Raw genomic sequence first — 17229 nt, forward strand, 5'->3', positions numbered from 1 at the left:
AACATGCTGCATGCTGAGTGCTAAGGCCTAATAGTCCTGTGGGGGATGTAAGATAATCAGTTCTTTCTTCTGTAAGATTTAGCCATACCTTAGTCATTGAGGTTTTCCTGGTTGGTGAAAATATTAACATGATTAACTGCTCACTGAAAATTTGGACATCTTCTTTCAAGAAATCAGCACTGACAACCTTACAGAGCGCAGTTCTACTCTGGCATGCATGAGCTCACTGTGAGTGGTAGTGGACTCAATAGCAACTAGTTTTAGTCATTTTAATGGCACCTGACTCAGAGGCTGGCCCAGAAAAGGGGCTTACTAAGAATTTAGTGGGAAAATATGACAGCTGTTCACTTCCTCTGAGATACTTTTACCTAACTTTTAGGATTGGAAGGACTTTGTCAGTCACGTGTTTTCGGGCCATCTGCCCATGTGTCATCTAGTGACTATCTCTCAGAGCTGTAAAATCTCATGGTTTATACAGTGTAAAATGTTAACCATTTTAGATAGTTGGGAACCTTTCCTACATTTGTGTAATCCTGGAGGAGAAACTGAAGCATCATTTCTGTTGTAACTTTAGTAGTGTTTTGACCAGGAAAGTTGCTCTCGAGCTAACTCAGGGTTTCTGTGCTGCACCTGGTCTCATTTCCTGTTGCTTTCCCTTGGAGTATGCACATCATTGACCTATGACACACCTGGGTTGACAATCTTTCATATGCTTGACTTGATTACTAAATGGTGTCTAGCCTTTCTTTCCAATTCCGGCAGTCTACTTTCCAGTTTTTAATCATCTCGGTGACCCTCCTCTCAACTTGGTCCGAGCTCATCAAGTGCTTCATAAGGAATTATTCAGTTTTAAAGCAAACACTAAAGATTTTAGGCTGATTCAAACTGGCAAAATGGAAAGACTCTCGAAGAAAAATAATTTTGGAAAAGAGATATTTCATGGGTTCCTAGAATATGAAATGATACTCTGACCAGTTAATGTAGAAAAAGATACCTTTCAAAAATTTTTTCAAGCTAATGTGATGGTAGGACATGTTTTGGTCAAAATACTTCTTTTTTTTTTAAATCAATTTATTGGGGCTCATACAATTCATCACAATACATAGATCAATTGTGTAAAGCACATCTATACATTTGTTGCCCTCATCATTCCCAAAATTCGCTTCTTTCAGAAATCGGGAAAGGTCAATGCAATAAATATTTATAGAGAACCCACACTGTCAGGATAATCTGGACTCTTAGTAATCCTGTTTGACCGAACAGCACTGCTCCCTAATGATTCCCAGGTTGCAATCTTTACAGACGTAGATAATCAGGCCATTTCTCCTCTGGAACCACTGGTATCTTTAATCTTCCACCTTTCAGTTAACAGCCAAACATGTGACCGTCGTGCCACTAGGAATTCTCTAATACATAGGATCGTACATATAAATGAGAGTGGAAAAGGAGGCATAAAATGTCAGCTCTATTTCAGTTTTACGGTTCAGAGGCTAGCTCCACCAACTTCAGGACATAGAGGGAAACTGTTAAGATACAGCCTTCTGAAGTCAAGGGGAAGAATGTTCAAGAATCAATCTTAACTCTCTAAAAAATTCAAGGTCATTGAGTCCATTGCAACTCATAGTGACTCTATAGGACTGACTGGAAGTGTCCCCGTGGATTCCAAGGCTGAAACTCTTTACAGGAGTAGAAAATCTTATCTTTCTCCCATGGGGTTGCTGGTGGTTTTGAACTACCGACCTTGCAGTTAACAGCCCAGTGCATAACCCACTAAGGCTCCTATGTTAATGGCATCATGAAGAATAGCCCACAAGGTGAGGGAATATAACATTTAGTAATTCATGTGATTTTGTGTGTTGAATACATATCTATAACATATAGGATGTTGCTATCGTTGCTGCTAGGCGCCATTGAGTTGATTCTGACCCATAGTGACCCTGTGCCCAATAGAAAGAAACACTACTGGGTCCTGCACCATCCTTATAATTGTTACTATGGTTGAGCTGAATCATAGTTGAAAGCATGCATTTCAGATTCAGTCAGTCTAGAAACCATCTCATCTAAAGAGTAAGAAGACAGTTGGGTAAGCATGTTCAATTCATGTGACCACCAAGTGTGTTGGTATTTGAACAGGAAAATTGTTTGGAAGCGAAGAAATTCTTGCGGGTGGTAGTGACTTAGGAGCACAGGAACTTCGCTCGTTAGTTGAGTCTTGTGGTTCAAGAGCCAGGAGAAAACTAGACCAAACCAGGGAACTTCCTGCTGGAAGTAAGTGCCAATAATTCATCTGAATGTTTTTCATGCTGGTTGGGCTTAGAATGCTGACTATTGAAACTTGATTATATTTTCTTAGAAATCTGCCATTATCCTGAAACCAACCATAGTTGAAAAAATTAGTAAAGGTGAGTTCTTAGGATTGTGTTAGGAACATTTCTGCGATGATCTCCTTTGATTTTCTCCTCTAATAATAGTAATAACACTAACAATAGCCTTGGGCCTGACATTTTACATATATTATCATTAATGCTAGAACGTTAAACGTTAGAACAATTGTTAGAACAACGAAGGTGTAGTTAGTCCTATTTGAGAGATAAGAAATCTACCGCCTGGAGCTTGATACGATGCATTACTACTAGTCAATGGTGAAATAAGGATTCAGAATCAATTTTTGGTGCTTTTAGGTTTTGTTCTTTTCATTCCCTTTTTGCTTCCAATCCACCACAATGGTGAGCAGCTACAGCTACAGACACAAGTTAAAGATTTCTCGTTGACCCTGACGAGGCTCATGAACGAGCCGTCACAGGATTCTGACGGAAGCCAAAGGAGGTGACTCTAAGTGCCTGAATCATACTGCTGCTTGGCCTTGACTCCAGCGGCCAGCATTCCTGTGATTGTTCTCTTGAGTTCTTATTTATGTCTCTGCTGAATTGTCAGCACAGTGTCTATGCCAGACACAGAGGTGCATACTGGGCAAGCAGGCGCTCTCAGGAGACTGTGGAGAAGCATGTTTTAGCAAGGGCACTTGAGGGCACAGGAATAGGGCTTCCTTACGCTGGGCGCTCTCCTTGGATGAACATCTGGTGCCCATCATGAGCGCACGTCCCTGCTTTGAGATGTTGAGACTGCTTGTGTATTACTAATTGGCATGACTTACAAAAATAGATTATAAGGTTTTCCTCCTTACCCAAAGCAAAGTCCTGCATTATAAAATCATTCATTAGACAGTTTTTGAGATCCCACTATATTTTACACCTTGTTTTAGGTTCTGGGGCTGTATCAGTGACTAAACAGACAAAAATGACTGTTCTTGGAGAGTTTTGTGTTAGTTTGGGTTGACTAGAAAAGCAAATTCAAGGACCCCCGTGTGTGTTTAAGAGAGCACTTTAGATCAAAGAGCACTTGTATATTAAGAAAACAAGCAAACAAACAACAGCAGCAAAAAGAAAACCTCCCAGCCCACTGCAGATCAAGTCCGTAAGTCCGATATTAGTCCATATGTCCAATACTAGTCTATAATTTCCTCGTCAGACTCCTGTAGCACACACAATGATGCCAATCCCAGGAAGATCACAGGCTGGTGGGGGAAACGTCTTGTGGATCCTGTGGTGGTGGAAGCATCTCAGGGCTGGCCTGGGTCTCTATGTGGCTCTTCCAGCTCTCTGAGTGTGGTTCCTCAACATGGCTCCACAGAAAGCTTGTCAACAGGAGGGTGAAAGCAGAGAGAGCGTGCCCCCCACCTCTCAGGAGAAAGAAAGGAAGTTCCCAGAATCCTCATGAGAAGGCCACGCCCACAGACTGTGACCTGATTCACAGGCTAGACTCCACCCTATACTTATTTATCAAGTTGACATGAAATTATGTAACCACCACAAGTGCCTATTCCAACTTATAAGTGCTGTTATTCTAGGGACATCTTGAAAGCAATTTAGCCCATTTCTTGATGCCGAGTAAGTGAAAATCACTAGGTTTCAGAGATAAACAATAAAGTATAGAGTTCGTGGTCCTACGCTGGAGATAGGACATATATGTAACAGACCATAGTATGAAGGAAATTTTAACGAATACTATAATATAGGTATTGAGAAAGTGACGTGGGATGCGAAAGCAGAAGGATTCTATGTGGTCATCAGAATTAGGCTTCTTAAGGTGTGTGTGTGTGTGTGTGACATTTGAGTTCCCTTTTTAAGGGATAGGTGGATTTTTGATTTGTAGTGATTAATGAGCAAGATGTACCCGTTTGAACTATCAACATGGTAAAGCTATGGGAATGTCAGGGCAAGACCGAGGAGGCTAGATTGCAATATGGAGGGTAGGGATGTATCGTGGTGATACGTTAGAGGGCAAGGGTGGAGCTAAGTCTTACTTTTCTAGAAAAAGGGAAGACTAGAGATTTATGAGCATAGATGCGTATAGAAAAAACATGAGAACACGCTTTTGGGAAGAGTTGTTGATTGATATATGGCATGAATTAAAGAGGAAAGGAAACCAATTAAGATTGGGGTAGGTGTGTAAGTAAGGGAAATAAAGTGGTATTAGTTGAGCACAATTATGTGCTAGGCTCCTAATAAACATTATGTTGCCTAATCTTGAAATGGACCATCTTTTTATGAGAAAATGAAACTTAATGGGATTCAGAAAAACTGGCTCAAGTCACACAAATAGGGTTTAAACTAGGGTCTGAATCCAAATATCTCTAGTTGTGAAGCTTTTCTTTCACAGTAATAATGTTTGTGATAATCCAGGTGAGAAGTAAATGCTTGAAGTAGAGTGGAGGTAATGGGACTAGTAGAGTTGAATGTTAAGCGGGATGGAGTGGAAGGGCATGCTAGAAATGGCCCCTGAAAACCTGGCAATTGAATTTAAGAAGGTACGGGAGAGAAGGATTTTAAAAAAAAGAGGAAGGGATCGAAGATAATTGAGTTTTCAGTTTAGTAGAACAGTGACACTATTAATAGAAGCTGGGAGATTTGGCAGAAGAACTGATTTTCTGAGAAAGATATGAGTTTGGTTTTGAATATTGTGTTAGTCCGGGTAGACTAGAGAAACAAATTCATAGACACGCATGTGTGTATAAGAAAGAGCTTTATATAAAAGAACAATTGCATATTGAAGAAACATCCCAGTCCAGTCCAGGTCAAGTCCATAAGTCCAATATTAGCCCATATGTCTGATACCAGTCTATAAATTCCTCTTTAGACTAATGCAACACATGCAATGATGCTGAAGACTGGAAGATTACAGGCCAGTGGGTGGGAAGTCTGTGGATCCAGTAGCGGTGGAAGCATCTCAGAACTGGTGGATCTCCACGTGGCTCCTCCGGCTCCCGGGTTCTGGCTCCATCAGTATAAGTCCGTGTGGCTTGTCAACAGGAATGTATCACAGGAGAGGCCTGTGTGACCCGCCTCCAGAGAAGGAGATGAAGCAGAGAGAATGTGCCCCGCCTCCAGGGAGGAAGACAGAAGTTCCCAGAATTCTCAGGAGAAAGCCATGCCCACACAGAGGCCTCTTTGGCTATGACCTGATTGACAGGCTAGACTCCACCCCTTCAAAAGTTGACAGGAGATTATGTAACTGCCACAGACCACCCCTTGTCAACTTGACACTCTTACACAGCTTGCTAGCCATATGTAAATTTTAAATGGAACAATAATAAAATCATATCTGTACCTAATAGGATAAAACTAAACTGCATACAATTCAATATGTGCCATCCACATTTAAATACAGCATTCCATAAGTGAGCAAAACAATAGTCAATACTTAACAATTTCAGTTAAGTGAACACCTACACCATCATCCTATAATCCTGTAAATATATACCAGCACATATGAGAGTCTGTAAGCCAGCTCCTTCATGCATTGTGGGTATCCAATTTCTATACTGCCCACTTACATCCACCCAGTGCTCTGAGGAGACAATTATATGCTTTCATGTGAAGAATCTTCATTCCAGTTGGAACCTTGTGAGTCCACATCCATAAGCAAAGTCAAATCAGGTCAGGCCATCCATGAAGTCAACAGCAATATGCACCAGTTCACAGGCTCAAAAATCTTCTCTTCATCTGGTCGGGTTCTGGTCAACTCAATGTGGGCTGCCTCACTTAGTCTCACCAGGGTGCCCATTGGCTGCCTTGCCTTTGGACCTAAGGCCGCATAACAACCCTGGCCCCCTTGGGCTACATCATGAACTTCAGACCAGTCAACCCTGCTCTCTTTTCTCCTCTAGTTCTGGTGAACTAGATTCACGGGTGTCAGTGGCCAGACTCAACCCGTCTCTTTATTGCTGCATTTCTCTGACTTCCACTCAACAAGTGGATCCAAGTGGTCACCTAGCAAGCATTTCAGCCTCCTCACAGAATGCTTCTTGAATTTTATGAAGTGCTTGTTCTTCTTTCCTTTGTCTGTGTTATCTTTTTTGCGTCCTCCTCCCAATTCATTTGTTTATGAACTTTGTTTTTAGGGCCCACCGCAGAGCCAGGCACACAGTAGGCATTCTGTGTGTTTTTTAAATCCACCAGTCCAAATGTCGACTTGTCGCTCAGATCACTTAGTCTTCGGTCATTCAGTCACCATGTATTGGTTTAGTCTCTACTCCGTGCCATGCTCAAGGAGCCTGGTGGCACAGTGGTTATGCATTGCGCTGCAATCCAAACAGTCAGCGGTTTGAAACCACCAGCTGCTCCTCAGGAGAGAGACAGGGTTTACTTCTCCCAGAAAGAGCCCCTTGGGAATATGGAAGGGTAGGTTTGGGGGAAATGGGGAGCTAATACTAAGGAGTACACGAAGAAGAAAATGTTCTACAACTGTGGTGATGATTGTGTAACTCTTCTTGATGTGATCGAACTGTTGAACTGTATGATATGTGAATGATATGCCAATAAACCTGTTGGGGGAAAAAAAGAAACTCACAGGAGTGTCTTGGAAACTCACAGGAGTGGTTCGCTCTGTCTTACAGGGTCACTGTGAGTCAGCATTGACTCAACGGCACCGAGTAATGTGCCGTGTTCTGCGCTCATTCTTGGTGATAAAAAGTTGAATTCAGCTCCTAGCCCACTGGCACGACAGTGACAGACAGAAACATTGCATTCCATTGGGGAGGCACAGTAGCAGGCCCATCCCCACCTGATCTAGACTGCGCTGGACAGGATAAAGAGCAGAGGAAACAGGAAGAGGTCAGAGGAGGTTCCAGAGAAAGGTAGCCTCCCTTCCTGTATTTCAGAGATCTACTGGTATTGATAATCTAGTCGCTCTCTCTTATCTTAAACCTCTTCCTCTTTCCCACCAACCTTGAAATAGGTCAAGCTTCTGCCATAGTAAGAAAAACAGCTCGGCTGTCCTTCAGTCGTTTTCCATGCCTGCTCAGTTCTTATCCCTTCTCTCTTGTCTTGTGCTCCAAGTCCACTAAAATCAGGTCCTTCACCTTCTTCACCCATGTGAACTTACCTTTCTTAATTAGTGTCATTGATTGCTAACTTCAGTGGAGAGTGTCCAACCCTTTTCTTGTCTTCTTAGTTGTATTGGCCACTGTTGGTACTTTCTTCACCATCATTTCCTCCATGGACCTCTCTTGACCCCCCATTCTCCTGATTGTCTGCTACTTCCCTAATTGCCCTTTCCCATTCTTTTGTGTGCCATCCTTGGGGAAGGCCCATGGTAATCTTCACTATTTCATACCTAGTAGAGGTGTGCTGCCGAGCCAAGCACCTCACTGTTTTGTAGTTTTTTTGCCTACAGTTGAACATTTAAAGGTTAGTTAAGGTTGGATTTCTTTAGGGATCTCTTTTAATTCTATATTTTCTTCCTGATGACTCCCATGAGGCTATCTGCTCAGAAACACTATATTGGGTCATCCTTTGTAGCACTTAAATTCTATGAAAGGAGAAACTAGTGCACACACACACATATATTTGTCAGGTAGTGATAAATGTTATGGAGAAAAATAAAGCAAACTAGAATATGATGAGGGTTAGGTGGGTGATTTTGGTCTTTTGTACAAGGTGGTCATCGCATCCTTCCTCAACAGATCTTGCTACGTAGAGATCTGAATGCAGAGAGGAATACAGTGAGCCGTACAGGTACGTGCGGGAGCTGCCAGAGGAAACAGCACTCAGTTGTCAGAGGAAACGGGGAAGGGTAATTATCATCATTCTCCATCATCCATGCCTATGCTGAGTAAGAAGTCCCAGATGATGAGAACCTTCTCCCCGGGGACCAGCAGTGGGTAATTAGGGGCACAAGTGACTGGTGCCATGGATATATTTTCCTTTCTTGTCCATTCGAGTATATTCAACAACTGGTCTTTCTTTCTTGCTTAATGTAGGTGAATCATACAAGTGGGCTCAGATGAACTGAAATAGGCTCTGCAAATTGCTAGTTACCCTAGAAGCCATTTAGCAACAATTATCTTCCCCCGCAAACCCGCTTCTCCACCCATGTTCTCTCTGTCAATGACGGACACTGGAATCCACCCTGTGGTCTAAGCGAGAAACCTGTGCATTGCTCCCCAATCACCCCCACTATTCAATTTAATTCCAAGTTCCTTTTGGGCAGCTCTGTCATCTCTATTTCTATTTACCTTTATTGCCATGACATAAAATCAGACACTGTCATCTCTGATCTGGGTAACTGCCCCAAACTCTCTGCTGGGTTCTTCTCCTGGGGTCTGTTCAGCTTCTTATCTATTTTCTGCAAGCCAGTTGGGGGAAAACACAGATATTATCCTGAACCTTTCAATGCCCCCCCATTGCTCTAGAGAAGAATCTATACTTCCACCAGTATTCCATTACCTAGTCAGATTCCGCTATTTCAGTTCCTCAAAGTCAGCATATTCTTTCTAACCCATGAATGTTTCTATGTTCTTTGTCAGAAAAGGAAAAGTACATCTCCCCACCCCCACCCCACGTGCCTGGCTAGCTCCTGCTCATATTATTGGTCTTGGCTTGGATGTCACTTCCTCTAGACCACTTCCCTCTCGGGTTAAGTGCCTCCTAGCATTCCTTTAGAGTTTCTCTAGTCTGGGTGCTTACCACTACTCTGTAATTCTTTGTGTTACTGCCTATCTCCCCAACAAGAGTGCATTCTCCATGAGAGCAGAAACGGTGTGAGTTTATTGCGTCACTATACCCTGGTCTCTGGCTTAGATGGATGTTCAATATTTATTTACTGGATAAGTAAATGAGTACATGAGAGGACACTCAAAAAATTCAATGAGGGATCTGAAATCCGTAGGCAAAGTGGTGACAAGAATGTGGAGGACATTTCAGGTAGAAGGGCCAACTTCAGTAAAGCCATAGAACTATAAAACCTCACGGTTAATGATGGAAACTACCAGTAGTTTGATATTTCTGAATCATAGAGCATGAAAACGGAATTAGCAAGAAGATTTTGAGAGACCAGATGGAAGACCTTGTGAACCAAGTTAAGGGTTTAAACTTGACCTTGTACGCAATGAACATTTTACGAGGTTTACTTTTAGATAACAAAGATGGAGGCCAATGTAGGAGGTGGCTACAATTTTTCCTGGCTATGTCTTAAAATCCAATTCCTGTTTTGATTATTTTGTCAGTCAATTCTTAGGTGGCACCCATGATCTGCTCTCCTTCTTCTCCTCTTCCTGGTGTGTCAGCTGTGATTATGTTTTGTTATGTGGCAAAAGAGACTTTGCAGATGAAAATCTGCAATTTACTACTAAATTGACCTTAAAATAGAGGATTACCTGCGGTGACATAACCTAAATCACATGGCCTCCTTAAAAGTATATTTCTTGGCCTGCCTAATGGCAGAAGTTCGAGAAAGTTGAAGCATGACTAAAATTGTATGCAAATGAAACTTTTCTGTTATTGACTCGAAGATGGAGGTTTTCAAATAGAAAGAGACTGAGAGGAGCCTTTGGGAGGTGGGAGTGGCCCCTGGATAAGAGGCAGAAGAAAGTGGGGACTCACTGCCTTGAGGAAATTAGTTTGGTCAATAACCATGTGAGTATGGAAACCGATGATACCATCGTGTCTTTAAACGATATCTCAAGCTGGCCAACACCTTGACTTCAACCTTGTGTGGCCTTGAGAAGAGAGCCCAGTCAGCCACCGTGTGCTCGGTTTCTGACTGAAGACACCATGAGCTACTGAGTCCAGCAGCTGAGTTAGTGATCGTTTACATGTCCTAATAGAAATAGAGACTGTTAACACGATACTCTTGTAATATTGTATGTTCATAGAAGAGGGCTAGTTATATTCTTGTCTGCTTTATGAACATGTCCTTTTCAGACAGGATTATAATTAAAAAATCTAATAACAGGACTAATGTGGCAAACCCCATACATTGACTACTTGATGAATATTACTTAATTCTCACATCTGCTCCTTGTAATAGGCACAATTGAGAATCTTCACTTTATAGATGAGGATACTGAATCCCGGGAAGCTAAATAACTTGTCCAAAGTCACTCCATTAGCAATCGATGGAGCTAGTACTTGACTAGATGCTGCCTGACTCCACTAAGGTAGAATTGTCAACAGGCTGAGTGATTTGATTACTGCTCTAACATCTAGTTGTTTCTCTGAGAAGAGTTTGTGGAGCTTGATTCTAACCCCATAGAATTGGACATTGGGTTCAAGTTGGGTGCTGTGGCCATGGAGATAGATTGAAGCATCCTCGTGGGTTTGATTTCAGTTTAGGACCTTCCATGATTTGTTGTAACCTAAAGGAAGAGAAGCAAATGAAACCAAATCCCCTGCCACTGAATTGATTCAAATGAGAAGAAAGAAGGAAATCAAAAGTAATTGGAGGGAAATGGTTAGAAAACTAATAAAAACATGGCTTGATGTGGCTTCAGAAGCAGAGGTTTGGTCACAGATGTATCCAATTTAGCAGTTCCTTGTTTTATGTCCATTCAAGACTGGGCAGGTGTCTTTTATTCACGTGTAATAGAAAGCTTAAGGCAGTTTGCCTTGTGCCAAGAAAAGACACACAAACAATTAAAAATTTTAATATTTCCTGTCTATAAACTGCTCCTTGTTTTATTACTTCAAATGCACTGGATTTAAAAGAAGGTGCGAAAGACTCCTGAGCCATTAATAAAAGGCTGCAGCTGCTCTAGGAGAGAGATGCTGTGAGCTTTCAAAGGCATGTCTTTGGTTTGAGCCCTTCTATCCACAGTCTGCTACTTTATGACCTCCCTGAAACTGAAACAGAAGCATGGAGCAAACACTTAAAGTGCTTCTGGACCATACAACTATTTGGGCAGATTGTTGAGAATTTATATTCTTCTTGGGGAAACATATGAGGGGATAAGGAAAAGAATAAGAAAACAGCCATTCAACAGTTATGGCACAAAGTAGAATTAGCACACACTAAAAAGTTACTTTTTTTCCCTAGAGTAAGTCAAAGTCAGTGACAAGTTTTTCAAAGCTGTGTGTAAGATTTCTGTTATCTGAACACAATAAATAAATAGCAGGGATTTGGTGATTCTCTTTCTTTCAAGTCTTTGAGGGACTCAAATAAAGACTTAAAGGTAGAAACTGAAATGTCGTTTTAGTGATTCTTACAAATAGCTAAAAGAAGCCAAAGTGCTATTTCGGCTTTCCCAATAGTCAGTCTTAAACCTATATATTTTTAAACCTTTTAAATTATGATTTGAGTGAAACTTTTACAAAGTAGATTGGTTTTCCATTCAACCATTCCTACAAAGATTGCAGCCCCCAGATACCAGCACTCGTCCACTTCCGCCCGCCCTGTGTTCCGCCTTTATTAGTCATCCTTCCTGCTTTCAAGAGTTTTATCTCTAGGCAAAGGATCTCCTTTTGGTTTTGTACGGTCAATTGTTCTAAGGAGTGTAGACCTCTCTGGTGTGATTCTTCCCCTCCTATATATTGTTTGACTGAAAGCTGAGTCATCGGGGTGACTTCAGTTCTAGGAGTGAAAGTGGCCAAGGGCCAGAGTCTTGGGATTCCACCAGTCTCTATCAGACCAATAGCCTAGTCTGTTTTATGATTTTGAGTTTTGTTCCACTCTCTCCCGCCCCACTCTATTCAGGACCCTCCTTTGTGGTCATTTCTGGAGCAGTTCGCAGTGGTAGCTGGGCACCGTCTAGTGCTTCTGGTCTCAGGGTCTTGAGGCTGAGGTTCGATGTGGTCCATTCATCCTGTGCACTAAGAGGCCCCATCCATCTTCTATTTTCTTCACTCTTCTTCGATGGCACTTTCATGTTGTCTCTGGAAGTAACACAGAGCATGTGGGTGGCACTACTGGCATCTGGGTGGTCATTCCACTGCTTGGCATAGCTGTGATTCAGAAACACCAGGTCCAGTTCCCTTTCATGCACTGAAAGCTGGAAGAGCAGCAAGGTGTGCATGTGGAAGTCTGGAACGCCCATGTGCCCAGGTGGAAGCCTGGAAGTCCCTCGTCACCCCTGTGGGCCATGTCAGTAGAGGGACAGCAATTCAGAGCATGGGTAGCTACATGGTAAGTCACTTTTATATGGGAAAAGGTTAGTAAAGCATCAACATTTCCAGGTGGTATAGGCCCAGGATGACTTCAAGAGGACTGCGCTGTGAGACTTAAATTCTTTTTCAATACCAAAAATGGGGAGTATACACATGGACTTCATCTGATGGAATCTATAGAAGTCAAATGCTCTACATCCCCTGGCCTGTGGGAGATAGCGCTATGTGGGTAGCATGTTGCAGACATAATCAGTACCCATTAAATATTTTTGAAATATTTCTTTTTTACTTTTAAGCTATGGAGTGTAGCAGAAACAAAATGGTGAAGGATGTTAAGCCCCCTCGTCTTTGGTGAGGTGCACTTGCAAAATCCTGCGTGGTGCTGGGAAGATGCAAAGAGAGGCAGGCCCTGGTCCCTCCTTGTGTGCCTTTGCTTTCCGTAAAGATGAGTTGAAGGTGTCCTGGAGGTATAACAAGGAAGTGGTGGCAGCGAGCAGAAAGGTTGGTGATGTTGAAACCAACCCAGGAAGGGGAAAACCTCCCTAACCCACGATAATCCAATCCATGACTCTGGAGGGGAGAATCATACTGCTTCTCCATGGGGATTCTAAGGCTGAAGTCACGGGTCATAGACGGCGACCTCTTTCTGCTGCAGACAGAGCTGGTGAGTTCTAATGGGTGTTTCTGCAGTTTGCAACCAAGTGCTGTACCCTCTGCACCATCCAGGATCTTTTCGATAAAGATGACAGCTGAGAAAGCTCTATGAATTATTCGATTACATCACATGGGGCTGCTAGCAGTCAAAATCTACTTAATGTCACCTCACCACAAAAATAACAACAACAAGCACATGTTGGGATCTTTCTGAATGTGCTGGGAAATCAAAGCAATCTTCCTGTCCAGTCCTAAGACACGAGATTTTTTCCAAATTCCATCATTCTCATACTTGGAAATGAAGTAAATTTGTCTTTCTCATGTCAAACTGGAAGGATCCAACAAATAAATTATATTTCTCAAATTAGAGGACATAGTCCTTCAGACGCTAGCAGCAAACCGAAGGGTCCTCCTGACACCCTCATTTCTCATCTACTGCCTGCAAATATCGGGGTTTCTCACTGCCACTGGGGGAGACCGCTCATAAACTTGAGGGTCTCTGGCCCCCTTCTTTCTGACCTACTGGGCCTCACTACTCTGTTGAGTTCCATAACTATCCAAAGCAGCTCATAGAACTCAGGGGAATGCTATACTTATGATTATAATTTTATTATAGAAAAACAAGCTCTTGCTTGGTTCCCAGTGGGAAGTCTCAATGGCTCTTGCCTTTCCACATGCATTGATATATTTCAGCAACCCGAAAATCCACGGAGCTTTGCTGTGCAGTCTTGACTGAGGCCTCAAGAGATAAACAATCTTGATCGAATCAACCTATTTCCTCTGATGTCAGTTCACATCCGCTGAGGTTAGCTAAGTAGTTAGTCGTCCTGGTCATACGCCTTCATAACCCATCTGGTGTGCTCTGGAGACCTTACCAAAGGCACTTCAATCTCAGGATATTCTAAGGTTTTAGTGGTTATCTCTCAAGGACAGAGACAAACATCCTTGGGTAAAGTTAATCCCAGAGGCATAGACTACCTTATTATTTACTTAATATTTGTTTCATAACTCAGTACACAATTTACTTAAATTTAGCTTTATCTTAGGTACTACTATATATTTCAGGTACTACTATATTCTGGGCTTAATTTTTTAAAACTTGATGTTGTATTAGAGTTTGGATTCTGAGCATGAGGTTTGCAGAAGCCTACATCACAAGAAACAGCATGATAGATGTAGAAAAGATTGAAGGAGTCAAGGATTTCAATTTGCTTTCATTTCATTTATGGGTTCGCAATCAGTTCTCATAGAAGCAGAAGCTCATAGACACAGTCATCGAGAAATACAAGTTTTAGAACAAGACCTCTTTAAAGTGTTACAGAGGGAAAAAGAAAAGTCAATTTGAGGAATGTGTACCTGACCAAAGCAATGGTATTTTCAATCACCTCATATGCCCGTGAATGCTAGACAGTGAATAAGGAAAACTGAAGAAGAATTGATACGGTTCAATTATGGTGTTTGGTAAGATTATTGAAAGTATTGTTAGAAGAATAAGCAAATACGTTGTGAAAGTATATTAAAATTGTTCTTAGGATCTAAGGTGGCAAGATTCATCTTACATACTTTGAACATGTTATCAGGAGAAACAAACCCCTGGAAAAGGACATAACGCGGGTCAAGTAGAAAAAGCGATGTCCAATGAGATGGACTAAGTTATTTTAGTTAATGTCATTAGAAATGTTGTTAACCTGAGACCCTTTACTTAATGCAATCTCTATGGAATTGTTATAAACAGTTAAAAAACAAACAGGTTGTGTTCAGTGTCACCTATAGGGGTCAGATAACTCTCAGAATCTTTTCTTAGTTTGCTGACTTTGAGTGATTAAGAACTAGACCTTATTATCTAGTCAATAAAGATATCGTGAGTTTGGCGAAGACGTAAAGAACCTTATTGTTCTCTTTGCTTGCTCATGGACAATAGTTGTTTCCTGTGGCTCCTCTGAAAGCTGAGTTAACGTAAGGGTGTGTATGTGACTTCCCAAAGTGGTATTGTGTTAGGTGCCATTGAGTTCGTTCCAATTCATAGCAAGCTTCTGGGCAACCGAACGAAATACTCATCCCTCGTCCACCCGAGTTTCTTTTGTTTGAGCCCATTGTTACAATCACCGTGTCACTCCATCTTGAGAAGGGCCCTCCCTCTTTTTCGTGACTCCTCCCCTTTACTAAGCATGATGTCCTTCTCCAGAGAATGGTCTCTTGACAACAGGTCCAAAGTACATAAGATGAATTCTCTCCATCCTTGTCTCTAAGGAACATTCTAGTTGTACTTCTTCCGCGACAGATTTGTTAGTTTCTTTGGCAATTCCTGGGACATCCAGTCTTCTTTCCCAGCACCATGTCCACATACGTCAGTGCCGGTTTGGTTTTCCTTATTCAATGTTCAGCTGTCATATGCACATAGGGTGATTGAAAATATCATGACGTAAATCAGACACACCTTAGTCTTCAAAGGAACATCTTTCTTTTTAACACTTTAAAGAGGTCTTGTGCAGCACATTTACTTAGGGTAACTCATCTTTTGATCTCTTGACTGTGGCCTTCTACGGCATTGATGGTGAATCTAAGAAAGACATAATCCCCGACAACTTCATTTTTTTCCTCCATTTACCATCATATCATGTATTGGTCCACATGTGAGAATTTTTGTCTTCTTTAAGCAGTAATTCATACTAAAGGCTGTACTCCTTGATCTTTCTCACTAAGTGTTTAAGTCCAGCTCGCTTTCAGCAAGCAAGCTTGTGTTATCTGGATATCTCAGGTTGTTAATACACCTTCCTCCAATCTTGATGCTCTTTGTATAACCCAGTTTCTCTAATTATTTGCTAAGCCTATAGATTGAATAAGCATGGTGAGAAGATAAAACCTGACACACAGTTTTCCTTGTTTTAACCCAAGCAGTAGTCCCTTGTTGTGTTCACACAGCTGCCTTTTGATCCAAGTACAAGTCCCTAATGAGCACAGCAAAATGTTGTTCTGGAAATTCTCTTCTTCTCAAGGCTATGCATAGTTTGTTATGATCCACGCAGTCAATAAAACACAAGTAAACATCTTCCTGGTATTCTCTGTTTTCAACCAAGAACCTTCTGACATCAGCAATGATCTCCCTTGTTCCATGTCCTCTTCTGAATCTGGCCTGACCCTCTGGCAAGCTCCCTGTCAATGTACTGCTGCAACCGTTGTTTGAGGATCTTCAGTAACACTTTCTGTTTGTTTCTTTTTACTCCATCACTGCTTCCACTTGGTTTAGCTACTCGATGTTCAAGAGCACGTCTCACAGTCTCTTTGGGCTTCCCTTTTGGTATTTTCTTTCTTTCTTGTATTTCTAACAACCTTTTCATTTTCTTATATATGTTGCCCTTGATGTCTTCTCACAATGCCTCCTATCTTAGGGCCTCATATTTAATATTTTAAGTTAAGAATTTCTTGGTGTTGAAGTGTTATCTTTATTTCTATTTTTTTTTCAAAAAATGAGACAATCACATAAAGAAAACTTCTGTAGAGAAATTTCAAAACAGCTTAGGATTTTAGCACTCACCCAAATTACATCATTTCAGCTAACTTAAGACATAGCTCATGTGGTGAAGCTGCATATTAATAGCAGTTAGATCCATTTCCCATCTTGTTTTTGCCATTTTGATGAGTGACTACAAGCTGTTAGCTTTATCAAACAACAGACCAGGGTATTCTGAAGACACCTTTTGATTTAAGTTTTGTGTAGTATAAAATTTACCAAGAGAAAATGAAAAGTCTACGTTGTAATAAACCAATAAACCAAACTCATTCCCATCAAGCTGATAGCAACCCAGAGTAGCCTTACAGGACATAGTAGAACTGTACCTGTAGGTTTTCAAGACAAACTTTAAAAAAAAAAATCATTTTATTGGGGCTCATACAACTCATCACAATCCATATATACATCAATTGTGTAAAGCACACTTTTACATTTCTTGCCCTCATCATTCTCAAAACCCGCTTTCCTGGAATAAGCTCCTCATTTTCCTTTTTCCCCTTACCCTCCCTCCCCCCTCCCCCTCCCTCACGAACCCTTAATAATTTATAAATTATTATTTTATCTTATCTTACACTGCCCGGCGTCTTCCTTCACCCACCCTTCTGTTGCCCATCCCCCAGAGAG

Source organism: Echinops telfairi, unplaced genomic scaffold (genome assembly GCF_000313985.2).
Source record: "Echinops telfairi isolate 266 unplaced genomic scaffold, ASM31398v2 ScPeMD7_2;HRSCAF=8, whole genome shotgun sequence".
Lineage (NCBI taxonomy): Eukaryota > Metazoa > Chordata > Mammalia > Afrosoricida > Tenrecidae > Echinops > Echinops telfairi.